The 26331-nt window shown below is 41.2% G+C and overlaps 1 protein-coding gene and 1 long non-coding RNA gene across 3 annotated transcripts in view; one reads left to right on the forward strand and one right to left on the reverse strand.

Annotated features, from left to right (window-relative positions):
- The window catches only part of NR6A1 (nuclear receptor subfamily 6 group A member 1), a 156296-nt gene that overhangs the window by 45123 nt on the left and 84842 nt on the right, over positions 1-26331 (forward strand). The window lies entirely within an intron of this gene.
- Positions 1-26331, reverse strand: part of LOC149855240 (uncharacterized) — a 37355-nt gene that overhangs the window by 9287 nt on the left and 1737 nt on the right. Inside the window, exon 2 of the long non-coding RNA XR_016438589.1 lies at positions 4248-4287. This is a non-coding gene — a long non-coding RNA (uncharacterized LOC149855240). The remainder of the gene's footprint in view (positions 1-4247; positions 4288-26331) is intronic.

Genomic DNA, 26331 nt, shown 5'->3' on the forward strand with positions numbered 1-26331 from the left:
CACTGAGCATTTATCAGCAGTGCTATTGGGTCTTATGGATGTGGAGAAGCCATTGCTTAATGCTATTGTCATTTCCCTTGAGCTCCTAAGTCTACACTGTGGTGCTGGAACTACAAAGGGAGGAAAAGATACTATAAAAAGCTGGATGCATCTGAAAGCAGATCCTAGTTCTTTGGTTGGAGCTCAAGATGGTGCTTTCTGTAGGAATCTGAGAAACAAAGCTTGCAACGTGACCAACGGGATTTTAAACCAGATGGTTCCATTTTTACAAAACGTACCTGTGCCCAGCTGTGGGGGTAACAAAGACATTTTTTCATGCAAAAACATGAAGCCTGACAAGTCTTCCTGTTGGCTAGATAATAAATAACTTGGTAGACAGTGAATGAGAGAAGTTTAAATTACTTGTTGCCAGAACCAAGAGTTCTGCCCTAGTCCTATGCTATTCTCCGAGGGGAAGTTTAAAAATGTGTTGATTGAGCAGAACCACGGGCAGCGTTTCTCCACGTGAGCATGTGCTCTTAGCTATCTGGTCCGCAGTTTGCATTCATTGATCAGTGAGTTGGTACAAACTAAAACCCACCGACAGCAATGAATGTTGATTGCAGCCATTAGATGCACGGCCTGTGCAGCCATATTTCTTCAGATTCAGCCCAGTCACTTTTGCACAATGAAAGGGTTGCAGTATTTTTATGACTTAAGAATGCAGGATGTGATGACAGCTCCCATGGCTATTCATTATGTTGGTGAGGACTGCAATGTATACTTTCATTGAGGAAATTATAGGAACGCAGACAACTTAGCAATAGGGACTGTTTAAGATGGAGAAATGACTGACTCTAGTGTGGCTAATGAAAGAACAGTTTTGTCACGGATCCTTAGTTTCAGGATTCAACCTGCACTGCCTAGACTAGACTGTCTTACATTTCCCCTGCATGTTTCCAAAGACTTGAATATGAGAAATTCCATTTTACTTTTAAATGGAATATTTCAAAGCACTGCAGGAGCACAAAAATTACATTTTAGAGTTGGTGGTATCTGTACTCCTCTTGCCTTCACCTGTTACATTTTCAGTATACAGAAATCACATTGACTTTAACCATAGCTTTGTGCTCCTTCAAGTTGCTTAACCAATTATCGAATAGTTGTTTTTTGACTGCTAAGGTGTCTTGAGTCATCATTCTTACTTTTATTTTTTTTAATATTGAAAGTATCAACTACTGCTTACAGCTTCTCAGTTTACTTTTTCAGAAAGAAGGATTCCGACCAATTAACATTTCTTTTCAACCCAATTTAGGAGAGGTTTGCTGGCATAGTTGTAGCTCTACCAGCATACTCTCTCTTACCGTGGCACAAGAGTGCTTTGTGTTGGTACAGGCTATGCTGATTGCCTGAGTGAAACCATCAAATCCGCCAAAACCAGTCATTTTTTTGCTGGCGTGACTTTACAATAGACTGTACAATAGATATCCTCTTTGTTCCATAACTCCTAACCTTGTTGCTGTTTTTAAAACGATGTACAACTGCTTTTTTTCCCCTGGATCTTCATTTGTAGGTCCCAATCTACAGTATGAGGCCCTTTGAATTTTTACCCTAATTAAATTTATTTTTAGCCTAATTAATTTCTTTGGGTTCCATAATTCTTGCAAAAAAAAAGCAGCTGACCCACCGAATTCATGTACACCTATTCTAAAGCATGTTGCATGTGCATTGCTACATCTCTTATTCCAGAAGACATAGGTGGGGGGTGCTGTGTCTGGATTTGCTTCCTGAGACAACTTTGCAGTCAGTTAGCTGTCCTTTGAAAGGGGCTGAAATTTTTTTCTCACCCGGTTGTAACATGACAGTGTGAGACGGAGGAACAGCTGGGTTTCGCGATACAGGATCAAGTCCTCTGGGTTGTTTCTCCTGCTGAGCAGTTGGTGGAAATTGAAGGGAGGGAGGAAGTAGTCATGTCGGTTCATGAGAGCAAACGGGATGACATTCCAAGACTCCTCCAGCAAAGCTCGAGTTGCCAGCCCAAATGGAAAATAGGTTTCCATCCTGAGCTGCTCTGCATCCCTCTTCTGTGGACACCTGCTGTTCTCAAATGAGTTTCCAAACTTCTTTCACTTGCGGGGATGCATTGCTGTTTCTGCATCATTCATGGAAAACCTTTCATTACGTACAGAGACCTTGTTTGGGTGAAATTCTGCTTAGAATTTCAAAAGAATCTTCTGTTTTAAAAGTGCACCACACCACACCTTAATCTTGAAAATACAAGATAGTCCATTCTTATGCACCAAGATGGTTTGGGGCTAGACGGGTGGAGGCGACAGGAGGCAGGTCAGTCCATTTCTTGTAGCTCCAACTGTATCCAGGCATGCCTGTGATAAACCTCAAGGTACAGTCAACGGTCGATGGTTTTTTTTTCTAATGCTCAAACTCACCGACAGCGTTGAATGTTCACTGAAGCTATCTGTAGCCGGCTGCATACGTGCACTGTACATACTTTCCATGCATCTGTTTTCCATAGGCCAGCAGTGGAAACCCTGCTGAGGGCTGCACATTCTTTGTTGCAGGGCCTTAAATTGCAAGTATTTTAATTATGCAATGGAACTGTGAGGGCTAACAAATTGCAGGCGTGTTGAGATGCAGTTGTTTATATGAAATTGCCCTAGACTATTGCTTGCAGCTTTGTTCCTGATTTGTAACTATACAGAAAAAAATGCTTTTTCTCTCCAATTTAGAATACTGTAAATATTTACCCTGAAGTATTTTAATTGTACTTTGTTTTTCAAAGTTAAAACCAGTAAACTATGCTGTGAGGAAAACAAAAACATGCCATTTTTCTGGTTGTCTGTCATGCACATGACATCTTGGGGTCGCTAAAGAATTTCCTTTGTCCTGTCCTTTTTAAATGCGCTAGATTTTCAGTAACTATGGAGGGCTGAATTGCAATCACTTCAGACCACATCTGTAGCAACTGCAGCTTGTCTGTAGGAGCTGCTACAGAACAGCATGGCGCAGGGGCCTTTACCACGTTACCTGCACAGGGGCTTAATTCTAAGCAAGAGAACACTTATTCTATGAGCTCCACTGACACCTTGTTCTTTTTTTAAATTCCTTTCAAACTATTGCACTTCCCACTTGCTTGTTCCAAAGACACTTGCACAGGTGAGAGAGCACCACAAACATACTCTGTCCTGTCCCTCCCTGTGTGTGCATAGTCCATCTGTTGCCTGCTGCATTTTCAGTTTTGCTCTTCTCCTTTTGCTACTGGCAAGTACCCTTTTTTCCAGGCCAGGGAGAAGTGTTCAGGTGAGTCTTTTCTGAGTTTACACGAGAAAGGTAGGCTCGATGGAGTGGAAATGTTATGGCCTTGAAGCCATGAAACCAGCCAGACTTCATGAGGAGGGAGGGGGATTTTGCCAAATGTTTAGGGTTGAACTAACTTCTGTTCTCATTGAACTCCTGCTTGACCAGGGAGCTTAGCTGGAGTAGATTAAATAAATGATGTAGTCCTTTTGGAAGCCACACTCAGAATAACCTGAAATAAGAGACCTTCGGCTTGTGTGCTAATAGCAGATATAAAACTTTCAGAGGAAAGTGGAGTTTGCTGTCCTGTACATTTTAAAGTGAAACTGCAAATATTTTTCCTACAAGGTCCACTGTTAAAGTAACTCTTGCATAACTTTATTCAGCTTTTAACTACAGAAGGATTTAAATTATCTTGAAAAATTATCTTGAAATTGCTACGCTCATTTGTCTGCCCAATCAATCTATATTTTGAACTATACAGACCAACTGGAAGTGATTTATTCAAGCTGCTTGCAGCTGCGCTGTAGGTTAGAGTGAATGCTTGCTTTACCTGGACTTGGTGGGCTTTGGTTGTAAAGCACATGTAAGGAAAGTGTTATCAAGCAGAAATATATTATTATTTTAAATTGCAGTGCATTTGCTCTTAGTGAAAGGGAAGTGTTGGGAAACCAGTGACTGCTTGATTAAGGTTCAGACGGAATATCTTGTCTGTATATGTGTCAGCCCAAAGGCTAGACTTGTATAATAAGAATATAAGATACTTGAAACCCATCCATTTTCTTATATACATGGTGATTAAGTAAGGCCTGCCCTTCAAAAATCTTAAGAGGAGCTTGTTTTCAGCCAATAATTACTAAGTTGTAGCATTTTGTGGACTCCAGTAATACTAAACTTCACCTGCGGGGCCAAAACATTCTGAAAATCATTAAAAGAACGGTACCAGTTCTCACCTTTTCAGAGCAGTTTTGTCACCATCCTCCAGAATGGGACCTGGGGAAAAGAGCAAAGTAAAGTTATTTTGGGTTAACAGTAATTACCAAAAGAAATTTCAAGTGGCAAAGCCAGTGCAGAGCCATGTCTATGGTGAACTTACCCTGCTTTTGTATGTGCCAGAGTCTAAACCAGGCCGTTCAGCCTTGCTGTGCAACTGGTGATTATTTGGTTAAACTAGGTTTCTTGCCGAGACGACTATTTTAAGGTCATGTTATTCTCCTTGTATGTGAGCTATTCATATCGACCATCACCCGCTTTCAGCTGCTATCTCATTTCCCCATTTTTCCCCACTGTAGAGTCTGGCCTAAATTTGGTTGCTGTTGTTCATATTGAAACCTATGCATTGCTCCTTCACTTCTTTATGATTCTTGGGTTCCATGGTGCAAAATCCAAAATCTACCATGAAGTGGGCCCGAATTATGGCATGCGGTCTTTGAGGTTGAAACCTTCACAAAAACTCAATTTCTTGAAGCAATGGAACTGTCAGCAATGAGGATAAGGCTTGTGGTAGCAGGGGATATAATCGTCTTTGGTTGTGGATTTTAATATTCAGAGCAAAATGTATAATCCATCTTTCCCATCTCCCCCTGAATTTTGTACGTTTTTGATGAAAACAGAAACAACCCATGTCCTATAATGCATACTCTTGGTGAGGGGAAGAGTGCTAAGCTGCTGTGCTTTGTCTGCAGGGGTCTTGGATGGTACTGACACAAGCATCTTGTCAACCTCTACATGAGGCTGTTTTTTTCTTTTTCTTTTGGTGGTTCCCCAACTTCCCATTTCTTTCTCTATATTGGCAGTGGCTTCCAGCTTCATGTATGGCCTTAACTCCATGTCTCTTCACAGGATGTCATGTCTGTCATCTCTTGTATTCCCTTTGTCTCTGTTCTGCCTCATCTTTTCTAGTTTTTTTTTTTGCTCCTCTTTACTTAAGAAAAGCGTCTTCAGCAGAATACAATTTCCTATACATGAACAGGCAGCAAGCCGTTGGGGAGCCCCTTTTAGTGGGCTTTGTGGTACAGAATGATCTGTGCTGCCTTAATTGATCTCATTAGGTGTAGTAAAGAGAAGTTTGAGTGACTTGAAGAGAAGGTCTTTGGCCTTCATTGTATTAGCCACCAGGGAATGGAAGGAAGAATGGCTTCTCAGGCTGTTGTGGAAAAGACCACTTTTTGTAGCCAGCGTTATCATGGGAGAGGGGTGGCCAGCATCATGTCTGGCTGTCTTTGACTCAGCCTGGACAACCATCACTTGTGCTATCTCATGATGCTGAAGACTAGTGTGGCATCCTCAAAGGCTTGGAAACTTTGTCTGATACGGACGCTGAAGATGCACAGTCATTTGCTAGCTTCCTTATCAAAGAGTCATAGAGGAGCAGGGCTGGAAGGGACCTCCAGAGGCCATCTAGTCCAGCCCCCTGCCTGAGGCAGGGTCAGCCCTGTCTGAACCAGCCCAGACAAATCCATAATCTAAACTATACATAAAACTACTGCCAGCCCTGATGCAACACAGATCTAACAGCTGAACCTGCCATGAGTAAAGCAGGGGAACCATGGAAGCGAATGTCCTTCTTCTGTGCAATGTCAGTCTAAGCTCAAGAGATCCCAGGTAGAGGGCCATGCCCCCCACTACAAAGGAAGGCAGCCCACCTCCTCCCATGCTCTGTACCGGTCTGACCATGAAGTAAAAATCCTTCCTGACCCCAAGTATGGCCATTGGTCTGATCCCGAGCGGGGTCAGGTCCCAGCAGAAGCACTGGCACACCCCAGTCTAAGTTCCCACCCTTGGCTGTAGCCAGCACCCAATACCTATTTAGAGGCATTAAAACCAATTATTTCTGACAATGTACCAGCTCAATAGATGGATACTTAATAAATGGAGCACGTTTCTCCGAGGCCTGACTGCCTGCATTTGATAAATACAAATTGTTCTTATTCTGAACTGTTTTATGAAAGTCAGGTTTGGTGATGGTATGGATCACTGAAAGTTAACAAAGGATCGAGACTTCTCCAGCCCAACAGCAGCACATTCTCTGCCTTACCTGAGACGGAGGGGATTTTTGCAGTTGCTGTCTTTTCCTGTGCAACAACCTGCAAAAAATGGGGTTATTTAGAATTTGCGCTCTCTTCCCAAAATACACATGGACACCTGGGAAACATTGGCTAGTTATTCAAGGCAGAGAATGTGAACTCTGCACTCAGGGATGGGAATATAAAGTGGTAAGACCTTTGGGTACTTCTCTTGGTATGCCACTTATTTATTATGTCAGAACAACTCGCACTAATGCTTTCAGTCGCCTTTGGACTGTCCTTTACAACAGGACCGACTTAGTTACACCAGAGGAGGAATCCTGATGAAGGTGCAGCACAGTGTAACCAAGTAGATTCAGCAAAATCAACTGATGTGCCAGGTTATCCTACTCTTTCTCTAAGGAAAACTACAATGGCTTTATGTATAACACCCTGAAAAAATGCTGCAGCTACGTATAACAGCGGCTGGAATTGTTCTGTACCATTTTTTATTGTGACAAGTAAAATGAAAAACCCAAAGCCTTTATCTGGTTAATTCCTAGCTTTCTAAGCATGGAGTATTTGATGGTATCAGTGCTCTTCTGGATAAACTGCTTTCTAGCCCACAGATGTGTGGTTGAATCAACAGTAAACTTTCCTTCTCATCTAACAGCTTCCATCAGCAAGAAAATGATTAAAACCTGCATTTCTGAAAGCTGTCATAATAGAAGCTTGTTATTCCCAGCTTTGAAAATTAATCTTTTACTTCTGTCAGTAGGCTAATCTGTGCAAATTGTACTCCTGTGGCCTTACCTGCATAAAATGTACGGTACCAAACTCATCTTGCTAATGGCAGAAGCTTAAATTGTAAAGAGCTGCCTCTCTTCATAGACAGCAGACCTCAACCGACTTTGATGCTCTGTGTTATTAACTGTTGCTTCCAAAATGTCCTTGCAAGTGAAGATCTTTCACAGAACTTGAATGAATGGACTGTTTTGGCTGCTGGGTTTCTTGCATGTCTGGCAAAGCAAAGTGCTGGTCTGGCGATATGCCCAGCACAGAGGCTACCAATACCAGCTAACTGACTTAAACAAAATGCTGTTTTAGGGCCACATTTATATACCAAACAGAGAAAGGGAAGCCATCTTTCCAAAAAAGGAACCAGGCACTAAAGAAGAAAAGGGTAGGAGTCAAGGGAAAAGTTTATTTGCATGTGGGGAAAAAACGTAGTTCTCCTGTGTCTTGACCGGTATTTTTTAAAGAGAGTTATAGATTGTAGTTCACTTATATTAAAAATTACAAAAATCTTCAAATGTGTCATTTTGTTATTTAAGATTTCTGAGAAATAACAATGTTTTGGAGAAAGCACTGAGTTCAGTGTATAAGTACTCTGAAAAGTGTCATGTTTGAAACTATCATTATCATGTTGGAAAGGTGTCACACTTGAAATGATCATCACCGTTGCAGCATGCTGCCCCCACTTCCTGCACCATAGTTTCAGGAAATCAAGCATCGTCTTTGAAGTTCAATTATAAGCCCATGTGAAAAAACTGTTCAGTTTGTATCATGAAGCAAATGGCTCTGTGGGATCTGTACAGGTTTGTTTTAATCTGCACTCTTAAATGGAAAAAATGTTTTTTGACTTAATCTGTTGCTTGTAAAGTACTGCTTGGAGTATTTTCTAACATATTTGTATATGATCTTTATGGCACATAACTGGATAAATGAGGCTTTTAAACTTTCTTTGTACTCGCAAGCTATTATTTCTTAAATAAAACTTGATGACTTCAGGCAAGTTGTGGATTCTGCCATTGTAGACTTCTCTCCCCCCACCCCCACTCCCACCAGCCATTAGTTTAGTTAAACTTAATTGCATTGTATTTTAAGGTTGGCATGTTTGCGCTTCGCTCTGCTGTGATTTGTGCTGGCCAGGGTATGCTGTAGAAGTTTGATGCAGTTATGGTTCAGGACTTGCATTGTAAGTCCTTTATTTTCAAGTCCTGAATGAAAAAATGCGCCTTTGGACAGAAGTTCTTTTATGTTCATTCTCAATCTGAAGATGAAAACTTTTGTGGGGTTTGATCCCTCAAAAATAACCAGATGTTTCTTAAAGCTCAAGAATACGCATCAGTCATGCTCCATTGCTCGGCTGTATACAAGACGTCAGTAATACTTGGATTTGTAAATGCTCCTTACAGTGCAGAACTAATGCGGGAGACTTCTGCATATCATGGAGGTGAATAGCATAACACAGATGGAGAGAATGTCTTCTAATCTGATAAACCCAACTTGGACTTGAAACTGTTTTTACTCGCAAGGGTACGATAAAGCTTAATTTTCTTTATGGAGTGCCAAATCACCTTAGGGAAGTTACAGTTATTTTAAATGTTCCATGCCTCTCGGCACTTGAATCCAACTGTCCTTGTCCTCCACTGGTGCCTCATCCATCTCTGACTGTTTCAGAAGGATCTACACCTTTTCATTTCCTTTCTCCTTCTCTCCATCTTCACCGCCTTTCTGTCTCAGTTGTGCTGGCCCAAAACCGAAGCATGTATTTATTTTTGATTATGGAGCTACCTATGCACATTTTGGTGACTAGATAAAGCACATTTCTATTCAGCAGGGTGCTTTGTGCAGACAGATGGTGCTGGAGCCTGCTGAATATGTTTGTCTTGAAAGTGTGTGATAACATGCAGTCCTTGAGGGAGGTCTCTCTGTCTTAGCATAGTTGCAAAAGTGCCCAAGCGCTTATTAAACTTCTTCACAATTGTCTGTCATGTGCATTGAGTAAAGGTTCATTCTAGGAGAAGATTTTGTATTGGATCTTATTACAAGATGGCCAAGGACTAGGGCTCTGAATCTCTCAAAGATTTGGGCTCAGCAGCAATGGATTCCTCCGGAATGAGTGTCAAGTTTGGATGAACATGAATAGGTGGATGCAATCATTGCTCCCCCTTCTCCCTCCTGCCCTTTTAATTACTTACATTACTTTGCTTTATTTCTCTCCTGCTGGTGTCTCACATAATGCAATAAAAAGATTAATTGTTCCTGTTACAGGCCAAGCTCAACATCTGTTTTTTTGTTGTTTTTTTTTTAAACTTGGTCCCCCAGTTTGTATTTAAAAACAAGCAGATGAACAGAGCAGTGGTAGCCACTGGTTGCCACAAAATCATGCTGTGAATCGCCACCAGAATAAAACATTGGCTCTTCTGATGTCCCAGTTCTGTGGTTTAACTCCATTGTCATCCTCCAGTTTTGGAGATGAGGGGGGGAGGGGAATGGAGATGTTCCTTCTTGCATACCAAAATAAAGATTAATTTCTATCTGGTGTTTCACATCTTCTCTGACTGACTAATCTCATGAAAGTACATGTTGCGTCCACCTTAGACATGCAGTTCATTTTGATCATGAAATTACGACACGTACCAATAGCTTTGCTCAGCTGTGCAACCTTATGGAAAAAGTGATCGCCCTTTAAGAGTGGGACTATGTTTTATTTGGGGGATGAGATGGAAGGGTGGCATGGAGTAAGGCTGAAAAGGGTGGGTTGGACAAGGATGTCATGGCTAACCTCTGGCAGAATAATGAGACTTGTCAGACTGTCTGTCTTCGCAGTGGTTGGGGAGGATAAACGCAACTAGCATCAGTCTCATTGAATGTGCCATTAGTGGCTGTAAGCCAGAAGCAAGTAATGTGACAGGAGTGGAGATTAAATGAAGGGATTTTGAAATTATTCAGGAACTGACAGGCGGTAGAAATGAACATACTAACAAGGGCATGAATGATCAGTTGCGTTTCTCTCAAATGAGTGTATGCGGGCTGGAAATATATTCAAATTGACAAGCCTTTCGCCTAATTCAAGAAGCAGTTGTGCATTATCCCTTGAATTCAAGACAAATGAATTCCCATTTCCCTTCTCCCTTTTTTTTTGTGCAGACAGCCTGTAACTGCTGCTGTTCTACGGTTTGAGTGCTGTGTAATCCAAACGTGTGGAAATAAAGTACATTTGGCTCAGAAGGGCCAGTTGTCTGCTCGCCTCTTGAGAGCCTTATGGCAATGCCATGTTTCACATGTTTACCATGTTTGAGACTCTGTCCTACAGAGCGTTGCTTGTACCAGTTTATACATCTGTATCTGGCAGTGGTAAATGCGTAAAATAAGCTTATCGTAGGCATTGTGCTTATGCATATATATAACACATCCATAAACAGATTTTCTGTAATTGGAGGAAAACCCAGGGATGGCATTCCTGTCACGTGACACTGCATTTCCATTCCAGCCCTACATGCTAAATATTAGTGACTAAAGGTAGACATTTACAATTCAGCAGGCCTGCATAATTTGCAATGGAAACCTTTTTAAAGAGCTGGAGAGGAGTTCACTTGAGCATTGGTTTGAATGAGTCTTGGAATATGGGGGGAGGTTCAGAGCCGGAAGAAAGAAAACACATGATGTGCTTAAAGGTCTAAACAAGATGATATCCTGGGTGATTATTGGCCTTTTAGCCTGACCCTGATCCAAAGCAAAATACAGGAATGGCTGATGAGCTCAGGAAATAATATAAGGAGTTCAGTGTAATTAATGCTAATAGAGATCTGTTTACAGAGAACAGTTATTGTCAAGTGAAGTTCTTTGTTGGGGAACAAGTAACCAATTTGCAGGTGCATGGAGCTGTGCCCATTCAGTCTTCTGCAGTGTGGGTACCTGTTTGTCCAGAAGGATTCACAAGCATGTTGACTTGGATTCTCCTTGCACACCACGCTACCCCCTGGCAAGAAGCCTACAGGGTGCCATAGGCACAGCCACTGCCGTGGGAGGAAACGACTTAAATTAAAATTATGTTTAGATGATTGTAGGAGAGGCTCGGGTCCTGTGCTCCAAGGAAAGCAACGGTACCTTATCTTCTTGACCTGGGTAAAGATTCCTGACCCTAGTTTTACCTTCTGCACATGAGCTAGACCTACCTGAGAGATTTTTCAGTACCATTAGGAGGACCAGCCCACTGCTGCTGAGCTCCTACTTCTAGCTGTGACCAAAACCCTGGCCATTTAAAAACAAATGCCAAACAACTTGAAGCCAATAAATGCATTCATAGGGTGGAATTTTTTTTCTTCTTGACATCTCCAGGTAAGTGGCAGTAGCATTGAAGTATGGGATTTCTGGACAGCTAATGTGTAGACACAGAGTTGCCTTTCAACCCCTTCATGGGGGTGATAAAGGCAATAGATTTGTGTTGTATACGTAGACTTCTGTTAGGTATTTGATTTTATACTGCATGACATTTCAAGAAACTGAAATAATACAAATGCAACATGGCACGCATTAAAGGGATTAAAAACTGGACTACATAGTAAGTATGAAAACGTCAACTGATGAGGAAAGCATAAAAAGACTATTTCTAATGGGCAGGGATCTATCCTTACCCCTGTTATAAAACATTTTGTCAGTACTGTAATAGGTAAGGAAACTGAAAATTGGAATTTAGAATTTGCAGATGAGACGGACTGGGAAAGGCAAGCATGAAGAGAATAGGTCACTAAAAGCAGTCTGAATTGTTTGAGCCAAACGCAAGTGAACAATATATGCTTCAGTATAGCCAAAATGAAGTTGCTTATCCAGAAACGAAGAATGCAGATACATCTACAAGTTGGGGACTTTCTATACTAGCAAGTACTGCTTCTGATAAAGATGTGGGGGTCTTGGTGGGTGGTCAACTAAACATGGCCAGTGAAGCAAATGCATCCTTGGATGTGTAAACAGAGGACTCCTGAGTAGGAGAAAAGGGGTTGTTTCACATTAACATGACTGACACTGGAATACTGCCTCCTGTTTGAGCCCAACAATTCTAAGAGGGAGCTTGAAAAATTGGAATGAGAGGACCCAAGGAGACTGATTAAGACTGAAAACCCTGCCATATAGCAAGAGAGTCTGGGAGCTCAACGTCTTTAGCTGATCAGAGAGAAGGCTAAGAGATGACTTGATCTCATTTTAGAGTTACCTGCCTGGAGAAAATAACTTTGATAAAGGTTAGTAGAGAGAAATATAATGAGGACCAATGGCTTAAAGATTAAGCTAGATGCAGTCTGCATCTAACATACAAATTTTAACAGTGAGGGTAATTAAATTGTTAGTGTAATTACCAAAGGGTGTGATGGATTCTCTATCACTGGAAATCTTTAAATCAAAATCAGATGTTTTCTAGGAAACGCGCTGTAGTTCAAACAAGAATTAATTCAGGAAAGCCCATTGCCAAGGTCAGACTAGGTGGTCGTAATGGGCCCTTATCTATGTATTTAAATATCAAGAACCTCATTCAGAAGAATCTGGCAAAAATGCTCATGTTTGAAGCGGATTCATTATTTCATGCAAGAGAAAAGGTGATTAATCTTTCAACTGGCAAAGCTTTGCAACTGAAAAAGAACTGCCCTCTGAAGATGTGAAGTGATGAATGGAACAGATGTGAAGACTTCAAGATTACAAGTAAACTTACTCTGAAACCAAACAGTTAAGGTTAGTCCTTCTGTTTTAGTTGATGAGAGTAAAAGATTAAATGCTAGCAAGGTCATTAAGAAAATAAATAAAGTGCTACAACGAGCATAGCAGTACTGCTTTGGTGTTAGTGATGTACAGTTTTGCAGGAGAAACAAGTTTTTGAACTTGGGTCTTGATAAGTAAAATGTTTTAGTTGCATCACTTATGAACTTTGTGTAAAGGTCTTTTAGTATCATGAGGTAAGTACAAAATTTATCTGAATTTGGAGAGATGACCTAATCCAAAACTAAATCTGTTTGTATGTTTAGCATATACCAGCTTTTTTTGCTTTCCATAGTGATAATGCATTTGAAATACTATTTACATCATATCAAGGATCAAATAATTAGTGTTCCCTCATGAGACTGTTAACTGTGCTCAAGCTCATGTATTAAATAGTTTTTGTACATCAGTTTAGTATTTTAAAAGATGCATTTTAACAATTTTTTCAAGAAACGCTTGGAAGCAAATAGAATAGGCCTTTTCACCTCCGGATGTCCTAGGTCCTTAAGAAATGGTAATACCGTGCCTTTTGCAAAACTGGAGCAGCAGTCCTTATTCCCCCGCTTAGAAGTCGGGAAGGATAGGGATGGGGACAGACTGCTTTTAGGTCACCTTAAAAAGCAAGAAAATCCCTAACCAACTCTTACAGGCCACGTGCCAACTCTTTACAGGGTTCCCACCAGAGTAATGATGTGAGAATTTCGAGGAGTGCATAGTGCAGCTGCCAAGGTTCCAGTGTTTAATTTCAACACCATCTGTCTGCCAGAGCACGCAGTTTAATATTTTTTCTTCCTTAAGTACCATACTACAGTTGCATGTTCTTATCTGGGTGGGTTGGGGAAATCGAGCAGTTTATTTTAAGAGCAACTTTATTTCATTTAAATTAAAGCCAGGGAATGACTTACCTTGTGCAGACGTAGACAGAGGAAGGGGTTTTCTTCCCTGGCATGGAGTGTAAGCTATATTGCTCTTGATTCAAAGCTATCACTTCTACAACCCAACATGTGACGGACCGTCCCTATTGAACGAATGGTATTTCTGCTGGTGGAAACTCTCCGTTGATAGAAGTTTGTGTGGTTCTTTGGAATGTGGTTAGGAGGAAGCTGAAATTAAGCATTTCTTTTTTTCTCACTGAGAAAAAGCAAGCCAGGGATGATCTCATTCACAGGGTCCTGTAGTTTGACACCTGAGTCAAGAATATAGATCCAGATGCCCCTTGGAAGCAAGTGGCTTTTATTGAACACCTGCTTTTCCCATTATTTTATGGCTGAAATAATTCATCATCTTTGACCAAAACATGCTTTCATTTCTATAACAGACATGAAGGCATCCAAAAGCAGCAGGCCCTTGATAAATGAGGGTCTGCTGAAGGCCATGTTTGATAAGCCTTGCTGGCAATAAAAAGTAAGTGCTGCCATCGATTTACTTGGAGGCATGTCTGATCTCCCTTGCGCCTTTTGAGATAAGATGGCACGGACATGATCATGAAAGCCACCCTCTGTCTCAGATAAACAGTATAATTTGTAGAAGACCCACTAGATCCTGGACCCTTTGGTAACACCGAAATCTTCTGTTTATAGGATGTCATGGCAACTGAACAAAATAGGTTGACAAACCATCTTTAGAAAAGTTGCTTCATTAAAGAAGAGAGCGTCTTGGCAGGGTACAGGGTCTTCTTCCCCTTATTGGTCCCCAGGGTCTAATTTATCAGACTCTACACCCCAAAACCATTTGCTTTCTACAGAATGGCAAAAGGACGAACACTATTCCTATTCAGATCTTTGCTGCAAGAGTAACGAGTATCATTCGTGCAGAGGGTGCATTCACCTTGACACGCTATCATGTTGGGGCAAAATAACAAAGAGAAATGGGGATGTGCTGGCTCATGGCTCAGTTTCACCCCCCCCCCCCAAGTGTCTACAAATAAAAATTGAAGGGATCCCTAAATATTGAACACTTGCTAAGAAATCTTTAGACTTTGAAATATGCAATGATGTAGTGCTTCATGAGCTGGAACATAATGCAGTCCAGTATGTTAACTACTCCTGAAACTAGTCTCTTGACTGTGAGGTGGTGTTCTTTGGGGTGTCAAGAACACTAATGGTATTGAGTTAATAATTGGAGCATTGATTTCTCCTTCGTCTTTGATTAAACGATAAACATGATAAAAATCTGAATTTCATCATGAGTGAATCAAGGAAGTATTCCTGGGAATGTAGCCCCATGTGTAGGGCTCAGTGCAGTTGGGCAAGCTGGATTTGTTGTTTTTACTCCTGCCTTCAGTGCAAACTTGCTTTGGGCTTTAGAGAAGTCCTTCCTTTCTGCTCGTTTCCCCGTTTATAGAAGAGGGAGGTGATCAGTCTCTTGCCTGCCTGCTTCCACCAGGGTGTGAAAGCCAAATTGTAAATTATTTTCTTCTGTCAGTGTTTTGAAGTTCATTGGCAGATCTCATTCTGTGGTGAGCAGCCTGGTAACCCAGGAGCTCTTTATTTGGGAACAGTAACTTTCTCCCTGGGCAGAACTGGCTGCTTACTTTCCAAATAATAATGATCAGATTTGGACGCAGCTGTCTCCCTAGCAGGAAGTGAAGAACTTCTGTTCATGTCCATTCCCACATCTGGATTGGCTGCACCACCTTGCTATTATTACCAAGACTTGAAAACAGTTTTAATAGAAAGATGCCGGCCTCAGGAATTCATTTCTTTCCCACTGCGGCGCTTCAGGGCGCATTACAAAGCCTGTTTGCTATAGGTTTTTCCTAAATAGGTATGCTCAGGTGGTACTTTTCACTGAAAGTTGGTTGCATTTTTTTAACTTCCAGTTCTTTGTAAACATGTCTAGAAACTGCTTGTGCATCCCTCGTGTTTAGAAAAATACTTTGCAAAGCAATTATCTAAATGCCAAGTAGGACTTGACTGTGAAGGACTACTCTGATCAAGTTGTATGCTTGTTATTGTAGAAAGTGCAGACATCTCGCAAAGGATGTGGTGGTGTTCTGGTTACAAGCTGTCTTGCCAGGTGGTAATGTGGTTAGTTTAATCATTGTGGCACAGCCACAGCATTGGCTCCTTGGGTGGGTGACCAAGGCTAACAACATGGAAATGGCAAACATTCACACATGGAAGCGGAGACTTCTCAGGAAAGCCTGTCACATCTGAAAACCTCAGTTACGAGTGATGCGTAGGCAAGGTCTTTGTGCAGCAATGTTGATGCATTGCCCGACTTTGCATTCATTGACTGGAAGGATCAAAAATCCCAGCTGGTCAAAACAGCTGGTGCCTGGCTACCTGGTGACCTAAACCATACAGTGAGAGATCAAGTTAAAGATTTAGCCTTGATAGCATTGAGGGCGGGCGGCCCTGTCATTCATGAGATTTGGTTGGCCCCCAAGGAAAATTTTGGATTTCTTGTGATTGGTTTAATAGCTGTCCAGATTCCAGAACCTGTTACCCTGACCAGAAACGCGGCTAAATGCAGAAGAGGAGACTGCACAGAAGGATCTGGGTATGCAGGCAGCAAAGCTTTATATTGCCAGCTGCCATTTCAGGCTTTTTTAAAAAGCAGTAAAGATCTGGCCTACCATAACCTTAAGTCATTCAAAAAAGGAGTCAAACTGCAGTTTAGCAAGCAGAAAGAAGCAAGTGAGACCCTCTTTTTTGGGGGCAGATGCTGCCAGGACTTTGCAGTTTGGCAACATGTAAGGCAGACTTACCTTGTGGGGAGAGGTATTGGTGTTGTTCGCTTCATCGTCTCAAGTGGTCTCCTTTAGAAAAGGTGAAAATAACCTCATCCTGCTGGAGTGGAAGCGGGTTATCCAGTCTTCTTCACAAGTTGTAACACAGAGTAAGGGTCACTCTGTGTGGAAGTAAAAATGAGCCATGCACACAAGACTGCTCTTCAGTTTTGATTGCTTCAAGTTCAGTGTCAACAGATGCGCAAGGAATGCTGGTTGAATACGATATTCAACCATCGCATTTTTTCCCCCCCAAGGATGAGATGTGAATGTGGCGGAAGCTCTCCTAGTTTAATAGTCTTCTGTACTTGAGAAACATTTCAGTAATTGCTTCCAAGCTGTAGTTTCATGTGAGGTCTGTGGGTGGAGTATTTCTGGATGCAGGCTCTAACCTCCTCCCATAGTGCTGATTTACTCCGCTGCTTCACTTAGCAACTAGGTTGAAAAGAAACTTGATAGTCTATTATGGGTGTAGTATTCATACCCGCAAGGCATGTACTGCACATGGTTAATGGTTTTTCATCAAGAAACAGAATCTTAGTTAAGAGTTTTGAATTGCTCCCCAGATGCTGGGTGCCAGAGGCCTTGTGACTAACAGTGTTTGCATGGATAAGATTAACTGTACAGCTCTTCCACTACACTTAAGGAGTTCTGCTGTATAGACCTTTTCCTCTCCTGCCATTAAAAATAGCTGTTAAAGAATTTTATAAACTTTTCTCCATTGTCAATGAATTTCACATCAGTAGGGCATGCTGCATTTTCAAGTGGCCAAGAAAATGCCAAGCTAACTCTGGATATTCTTGCACTGCACACTTACTTAATTGGATGATAATGTTGGAGTCCTACAGGAGTCATCCACATGTAGTGAACTGAAACTGTAATATGTTTAATTTTTAGAGGATCCTCATTCATTACAATGCACGTCCCCATAGAGCAGAATTTACATGGATTCTGAAATAGAGGTGCGTGAAGTATTGAAAAGAGAAAAACTAACTGTTCTTGTCCTGTATGTAATTTAAAAAAAAAAAAAAAAAGTGAAAGACCAAGGCATATAAGAAATCTGGTGTGCTATTAAGTTTGAAAGATGGCAAACATTGAGATTTTCATAAGCGGCTCTGAGGCAGGGAGAGTGTTATGCTGAGAAGGAAGAGCAGACCACCCACCACAGGGGCACAGCCTCTTCGGATATGCCGTCAGCGAGAGCTGCTAACTGCTCCATTGGGAGCAGCTACTGGATGCATCATTGGGAGTGACTCGTACAGATTTGTATCTTTTATGGAAAGGAACACAAGTTGCTTTTGATTCGATTTGCTATGTTCATATGTAAAAGTGACACACACAAAAAATCACGTTTCTACTGTATTTTCATGATGCCACCTGTAACTTTTTCTGTCTTTGAAAGTCTATATTATTTTCATGCCCTGAGGTTTGACACTTGGTTTGACACTTGGTTGCTAGCAAATCATTGGTCAAGTGAACTGTTTTACTTCTAAGATACAGCTGTCTTCTTACTAAGCATTAGGTGGAATTAATGTTTGATTTAGGAGGTAAACAGTTTAGTTAGGAGGGTCTTTCCATTAAACAGTACATAGTCATCACCACCAGTTCCTGCCTGGATGAGTCACTGTCCCCTTCATTCCTTCAGCTGCACAGAAAAAGCAGCGTTTCCTTTGTAGCCATCCTTGTGCTTTCCCTGTTTTCAACTCTAAGATCTGCTCTGTCCCAGTGCACGTACGAGCTGAAGCAGAATTGCTTTGAGCATCATTTATAGCGGCAGCCCCAGGAGGGTAGTGCCCACTGCCAGGAGTACATAGATCGTGCAGACCTGGCCATCTCCCCAGCATTTCTACCACGCGACAGTCTACAAAGGAGTTGATAGAGTGCCTGACTTTGCAGCGCTCTGCTTTGCAGGGTGACACCTTTATGTTGAATTCTTCTCCTATGACCACATCTGTTGGCTTTATGCCACCAGAGTGGTTGGCAGGGCCAGCGGTTTAATAACCGTGGACCCATTTCATTAAGCCACCTGTACCTAGAAGGAAGTTAAGCAAGTGAGAATCACTGTTTGGAGAGGACAAATTATACCAAGCCTCACAAGTGGGGGTGTCTTACCCCACCTCAGCTGGTTCATGGCATCTCAGCTGCTTTGTGGCAAGTGGTTCATGTGTCCACTCTGTCCTATGGTAGATTGAAACTGGCCTGGGGCAATTTACCCCGTGTCGCTAAAGTACTAAATTACTACAGTGTAGCTTCTACTTACTGCAGGACAGGAGAACATGAGAAACTTCTATCACAAATTAGGTGATCTCCGCTAAGTCATTTTTCCCTACCTCCACCCCTCTTTAACTCTATAATTTGTTCACCTGCCCCTACCTTTATCAAAGTTTCTCAGCAGCACCAAGGGAAAGCTTTGGCTGTGACTTTTCGGAAGATTCAAAAACTTAGGAGTCAGAGCTATCTGGCTTTCCTGCTATCAGTAAATTGCATGTAATTACAGAAGGAAAACCCTAGCTGGGTGTGGAGGATGCTGGTGAGAGAGGCAGGAAGCCAGACTGAGGAGGCTGCAGTATGTCCTGTGCAGTTAAGAAGGAAATATTGAGAAGAATGATGGAGATGAAAAGGAAGAGGAAGACTAAAGTTGAGAATGTAAGTAGGAAAGACCCGAAAAAGTTGAGAGCAAGAACAGAAAACACTGGTGCTTAGAGCAAGTGGAAAAGGAAGACTTGAGCAGCCAGCTACACAGCTGAGTAGGACTGCTGGCTGGACCAGAAAGAGAGGCAGAGAAGAAAAATCACCTAAGAATACTTCTAAAAAACCTTGTATTTGCATAGTGAGTCTTCCAGGTTGTCTTAAAAGATTTAGATTTCAGGACAATATCTTTTTAACAGTTCTTTTTTTTTGGTAAGCAGTGAATAGACTTAGTCTTACTGTATAAAAACTTGTAATTTTTGGGAATTTCTGTCAGAAATACCTTTCCACCTTTTGTGTATGCACTCCGAGTCGTCTCTCGTTCCAAGCACATGGGGGAAAAGGAGAAACCGGGGGGTACTGCTGCGCTACTGGGGCTGCAGTAGCAGACCTAGCCCTTCTGCGCAGTGCGGTCTCATCTGTGTTACTGTCTGAATAGAGACATCCAAAGACAACTTTAGGCAGCTATTGCCTAACCAAAATGATGGCATTCCTGATGAAGTATACTCAATTGGAAACACATGGTGCATTTCCGTGGTACTTTTTCTTCCACATGATGCATGTGCTACTCAGCTGCACGACAGCAGTATTTTTGCAAATGCTCCTGTGCGTTTATATTTTTTGTAAAGCAAATTTTTAGTCCAGACACCTCATGATAGCGCATACAGGGGATTTGAGCAAATCAAATGGTACAGATTACAGCTGGTGGCAGTGTGATTGCCCATAATTATTTTGTGGGAAGCAAGAGATGTTCCTCTGGTAAATATTTGATTTCCACTTGAAAATGTGTGCTTGTGTAAATAGTGGCTGTACTATGCTTGTATGAAGCCCATACAAGCAGGGCTCTATTCTCTTCTGAATTGTCACTGAATCTGCGTGCACGTTGACCAGTGTGTCAAAGAGAGGGCATGGGGGAGGATGTGTACAGAAGATCACCTTGGATATTTTTTGTCCAAATACTCTTGATTTCCCATTTTACACTCCTTGCAGTTATGAAATAAAAGGGTCCTGATGGGCTAATAAGAGCACAGAAAGTTTTGTATATGAAAATACCGTACAAGTCACATAATTTTAGGATTTTGAAAGGTTGGGAGTGATTTGCTAAGCTGAGTTTCCTTAGCAGCCTTCATTTTGAAGCAGTAACATATGGGAGATGCTAGCATGGGAATTGTAGTCTTTTGGCATGCTTTTATGTCACAGATGAGTGCTTATTTATGCGGCAGTTTTATTCTCTTGCTTTCACCCACTTTTGTATCCTGGTGTGTGGTCAGTACGTAAGACCAAAACTATTCTAGATGTTTTGTAGCCCTGTGATAATAGCACAGTAGTGATTTCCAGAGAGAATAACAACTTAGATCTTAGAGTGTACTTTTTTTAAAAAAAAGTAAAAATTGGCACATTTCTGCTCTTTCTAATTCTGGATGCCACCGCCACCTCATCTTTCCTGTGCAGTTACTAATCTAAATCAGATCAGTCTCTTATTAGGGGGGGGAAATTGGCTTCCTTAGAAAGCATTTATATATACATTTCAGGCTAAATCTTTTCTGCCCTTCGCAGATGCTTTTTGCTCAGGCAGGATGTTAGCGTACGTGGGCCTGTGTGAAATTTCAGTACTTGTTTTCTAATTAAAATGAAAGGGGGAAGGGAAGAGCAGCCTTCTTCATCTTTCTTTTTTCTTTTTTTTCAGATAGAGATTTGCACATAGGTGGTTCCAAAGTGGCAGCTCGGTTAAACACAGATGAACATGCTTTTTACAGTTACAATTGTAAATATCTTGAACCTCAAAACATTTTAATAAATAAAATGTAATAAAAAGGGATGCAGTGGCACAGTCAGGATCATCTGCTGATCTGTACTGTTTACTGATCAAGTGATGCCTTCAGCATGTCTGCCAGTCTATCTGGAGGTACCACAATATGATGCTGTTCCAAGGCTTGAAGCCAGACTACTCGCTCCAGTTTCACAGTACCATTTTGTTTTTAAGTGCAGTTGCAAGTATTACGCATCAGTCCATTGGTTTCACCAGAAGAAATGTATTAAACAAGGCAAATAAAGCTGCAGTTAAGCACACGGAAATAAATAATAGCTTAGCTTTTGGCATATGGACCAAATGTTTTAGATTATAGTGCATAAGCCTTTGAAACCTAAAGTTATTTTAAAATAAAAAAAAAATGATGAGAATGGATTTGCTTGTATGTATATGTTGGTTAAGAGAAGCAAGCAATGTCTTTAACCAGTCATTTTCTCTTAATAGAAAGGCAAGGTTTGCTAAGAGACATGGGACTGAACGAGTAGCACGTTTTCAATAAAACAAATTGAACAGATTCTACAGAAATCTAGGTCACAGTAACAGATGACCTATACATGGTCCTAATTTTTGAAGCAACTGTCTAATCTGCTCTGAGAGTTCTAGCCAGACATCATTCCTAATTGACCTTGATATTCAGTGAACAGAAAGAAAGCTAAAGCCACATGATATTTGAATCTTTACCAAAAAACAGAATCTATGGCAGACTCGAGCACATCAGATTTTCTAAAAAGAATCTAGATTTCTCTCGGATGAATCTCATGTACAGACATGTTGCCCTATTAAAGATGTGAATTTCAGTCTCCCTTCTGAGACACGTGAATCTGAAAATCCGGGTTTAATAACGATGAGAAAATTATCCTCCTTTTAGAAGTATTCATTATTATGCATACACAAATGTTAATGGCATCGTGAGTTATTGATAGACTCCAAACAGGTTCCCTGAAAAAGCAGCATTTTTTCTGCTGAGATTGACACCCTTTCACTTCTGTCTGGATGATCAGACTGAGTGATTCTGCAAAACAAGACACTTGTTCATTTCCAGTTGTTAAAGTACAGTAGTCATCTGAGCAATAATTGCAGATTTGAGTAGTAATAGAGGAGCTCTGCGGTTATGGGGCTGTGTGGGGCTAAATACCTTTGTGGACAAATGGGATAAACCCTCTTATCAGGGAAATCTGAATTTAGGTAGTGAAGAATGTATTGAAAGCAAGGAACGTTTGGCATTTTTAAAAATAGATATTTACTTCATGTTGTATCGCTTATTAGGGAAACCAAACAAAATTAAGCACTAAAACAATGTGGCTGGACACCTGTACAGAATGCTTTTCAAATTTAGGTTTGATTCCACATCATCATATCAAGGTGCGGCGGGTGTGCAGAGGGGATGGTTGATGCTGGCAACCCCAAAATTGTTCAGCTAATGTTTTGGGACACCTTGCTGACTGCCTTCGTGTGCCAGGAAACGTGTACTTTGCAATAACTGACTTCATCGTTTTTGATCACCGCTGTTAACACAAGAGTTCCCATCCAAGAGCATAGGGGATGCTACCGTTTCATTAAAAGCTAGTCACTCGGTCATGGCAGACAGGAGCCTGTCATAAGGAGGCTGTAATAGCAAATAATGTTAATGTGAATGCATTGCATGCAGCTCCCTGCCCACTTTTCAATCACACCACCTACTGAACATTCTGTTAGCCTTAATCATAATTTGGCATCTCTTCTCAAAGACAGTCTGGAGTTTCTGTATGAAATGGTGGTTAACCACAGATCTGGGTAATGTGATGTTGCAAAACCAAATCATACACAACTAAAAGACACCCCATTTTCTTAATGGCAGGTCATCTTCCGTGCCCACCCAGTGGAGATTTTGCAATTAACTGTATTCTCTGTTCTTAAAGCAATCTCCAAACAACATTCGTTGTGGTACAGAAGGATGGTACAGTTAAATGTTTTATTGAGGAAAGGGTCACTGCACTTTTCTTCTAATGCTAAGATGCCGCAATTCTTTTTTTTTTTTTTTTTCTTTTTGAAAGTCATTCCTAATGATTATTGAACAAAAATGGGATGGAAATTGTTTGAGGTCCAGGACAGTTGCGGATACTAAAAGGCTATTTCAAGTTAGAGTGTAAGGCTATCCAACCTGATTTTTTTTTTTTTCTTAAATTATAATTTTTTTATCAAATGCATACGTCAGTATTTTTTCACAGAAGAGAACAGCTTCCTCTTAAGAGAACACTAGCCAATTAGCCAATTTGGAGTTTGAATACTGTGTTCTTAGTGTTTGAAACTCTTGAGTAATTTTATCCGGTACTCTAAATGTGTTTTTGTAATTATTATTGCTGATGGTTGCTGGGAATGTGCACAACATTCTTAAGTAACATCTGGGTTTTTTGGTTTTTTTAGCTGAAAGATATGTTACTGAACTTTGGAACTATTTTATGCATTTGTCTTAGCAAACAAATCCCTGTCGCACAATATTCCATATTCCTGAGGAGACAGATTGTGCCACTCTATGATATTACACAGCTCCTGCTTTTTCAAAGCCTATTAACTGCTAACAGTTTCTTTCTGGCTAGGGATGTCCTTCCTCTGGAACAGCCATTATTTGACTGAAGAAATTTGGTTCAGCTCTGTCTTCTACATTTTCTGTATAAATTTTTTACCTAACAGCCGTAGGTAGGTATCCTTTCCCTACTTGTGCGTGGGATTATTTTCAGCTCTAGGGTAAGTACACAGATGTAGCAGCAGAAGGGAAACTTCTGCCTGGACTTTCCTTGCATGTTTTTTATTCTGTAAGGCAGAAACTGCCTGTCACCAGCCTTTGGGAGTCTGCTTTCTACGTGGTTTGCTTAACTCATCTTCCAAATTAGTGACATCTGAATTAATGGCAAAGGCAGAAAGTAACCTTCCAGCATGTCCTTTTGTTAAATTTCAATTTTAAGGTTGGTTTTATAGGTAGTCTGCTCCAAGTCCAAGAGTCTGGTGGCGTTAATTCTGACTGTTCTTGGTAGAAACCCCAAATTGTTCTTTGCGTTGGTTGAAAATTAAGTCTATAACGTAGTGCCCGAAGCTGACAGGGTTTTATACCCGCTTTGTGCTCTTAAAAAAAAACAAAACTGTACCAACTTCAGCGTGCGCCCGCACACAAATATCCAAACAGCCTGCCATCTAACACGATTCCCTAGTAGGTAACAGGCACAACCCATTATACCGCATGATTAATATAATTTCCTTTAATTCTCTGCTTTTCATGCAAACGTAATCCTGCAAGAAGTATTATTTCTGTTTGCGTGTCTGCGCTTAGGATGTTTTGAAACAGCAGCTGGATTCTTTTGCACGATGCATGTTTTGCGCTCAGCCTACTGAGGTGGGAATTTGCCTTTGTAGTCAAAGGTTTTGTGTGGCATTTTTGTCATACCTTCTGTTTGTCCATGTCCTGCCAGGGGGGCACTGGCAGCGTGACCAGTCCGCTTGGCACGCAGGTGCCAGGAAGGCCCACACGGACATCTAGAAGACATGTCCAGAGGGTGTTTTCTTTTGAAAAACAAGCCTTGTCTGCTCCCTTCAGAAACTTCTCCCTGCTGCAATCTGTGTTCTCTCTCGTTCTGGGATTGCAAAGGATTGCATTTGTGCTTAAGAAGGCAGTTTTTTTTATGAGGCACAATTTTGGTTTTATGTTCAGTATATAATACTTGATATCTCTGATGCAGTTTGTAACTACAGCAACCCCTTTGCTATCACAGAGTACTATCATTCTTGATTTTTAAATAGCTGTGCTCCTGACCAGGAGATATGCTAACGGCTTTCCGTACTTTATGTGTGGAGAGAGATTTTGGTGGTTACGTTCCCTTCTTTGCACTGTACCTGTATGGCACTTTAAACCACGTTCGGTTGCCTGTGAAGTCCATCTAATGTTCGGTGGCTGGGATAATTGTTGTGACTTAAGAAAACCGTGGCTAGGTGTGGCTGGGGCAGCAAGTCGCGCGTGTTTTTTGGTTCAGTCTAGACCCTCCAACCTGCCTTCCTGCTGTCGTGGCAAAGACTGAAACTGCTGCTGGCATTTGGCTGATGTGGCACGAAGAGTCAGGGCTCAGGTTTTTAATATAATAAATCCTGCTGTTTGGCCGTCTGATCTTTCTATTTGCTGCTTATTGGCATATACCGGGGGTTGCTTGCCTGTTCTCCAAGGAGCTTTTGGGTCTAACTTCTGCAGGGTTTGGGGGCAAGGGGGTGGGAGTGTGGGAGGAGGGAGGGTGCGTGGGGAAGTGGCAGAGTATTTGTCAAGTCTAATAGTTTTGCATTTGCCTCAATTATTTTGGTAATTAGTGCACTGAAAGACACCAGCTTTGATCCTCTAAATAATTATTACGTAGGATATCAATGTAATCAATTATGCCGTAATTTTATTAGGAAATGATATTAACTGTCTGGTCAGATCTCTTTGAAATCAGGTCGCTGCTAACAAAAAAAACTGTTGGCAGTAGGTACCAGCTAGTCCAGTAGGAAATGCATGGCCTTTTATAAGCATATTTTAGCTTTTTGTCTCTTTTAAAATCGCTACCTCATTTCGAAGTTAATTAAAATCTTCAGCCCTATCTTGCTTCTCCAGTCGCTCTCCACTCCAGTCCACGGGGGAGAGTCCATAGCTGGGCAGTAACCATATGGACGTCATGATTTTATGTACTGTGACAATAAAGCTTTTATGACACTCTCGGTGGTTAAAAATGGCAGTAGGAGCTCTTAAACATGGCATAGTTATGTTGCTTTTTTGTAACAGCAGACCTGCCAATAGTGCATCAAAAGCTGTAATTTCCTGTTCACTGAAGCCCCCTATCTCTGTGCTGCTTTAAGCTTTGTGTCCCATAGCTTGTGCCTGTGTGCTAACAAATCTCTATTGTCCAGTGGGTCGAATAGTGGCTGGAACTAAAGAATTGCTGTCTGGTTTCTATTCAAATCCAGGTAGTCAGATATATGAATGGACTTTCTCGAACAGCCTTGTGAATAACCTCTGCTTGGCGTGAAGGCTACAAACCAGGCTATGAAAGCTCAACTAAGTCTCACAGGTTCACAGTTAAAATCTTTAGATGTGGAAGGTGGAAATGTTTCAAAGTATGCTTTAAGTGCTCCTCCTGACCTTTTAAACATATGAATTACATGTCTGGGTGGAGGAGGGAGATGAAGTTGTAACCAGGCGCACTTTCTAAACTTGTTTAAAGAAGACTAGTTAAAACCAACCGAAAAATCTGCTTTGAATCTAAAACATTGCT

This window comes from Crocodylus siamensis, chromosome 11, assembly GCF_052110815.1.
Source record: "Crocodylus siamensis isolate JL-2025a chromosome 11, ASM5211081v1, whole genome shotgun sequence".
Classification (NCBI taxonomy): domain Eukaryota; kingdom Metazoa; phylum Chordata; order Crocodylia; family Crocodylidae; genus Crocodylus; species Crocodylus siamensis.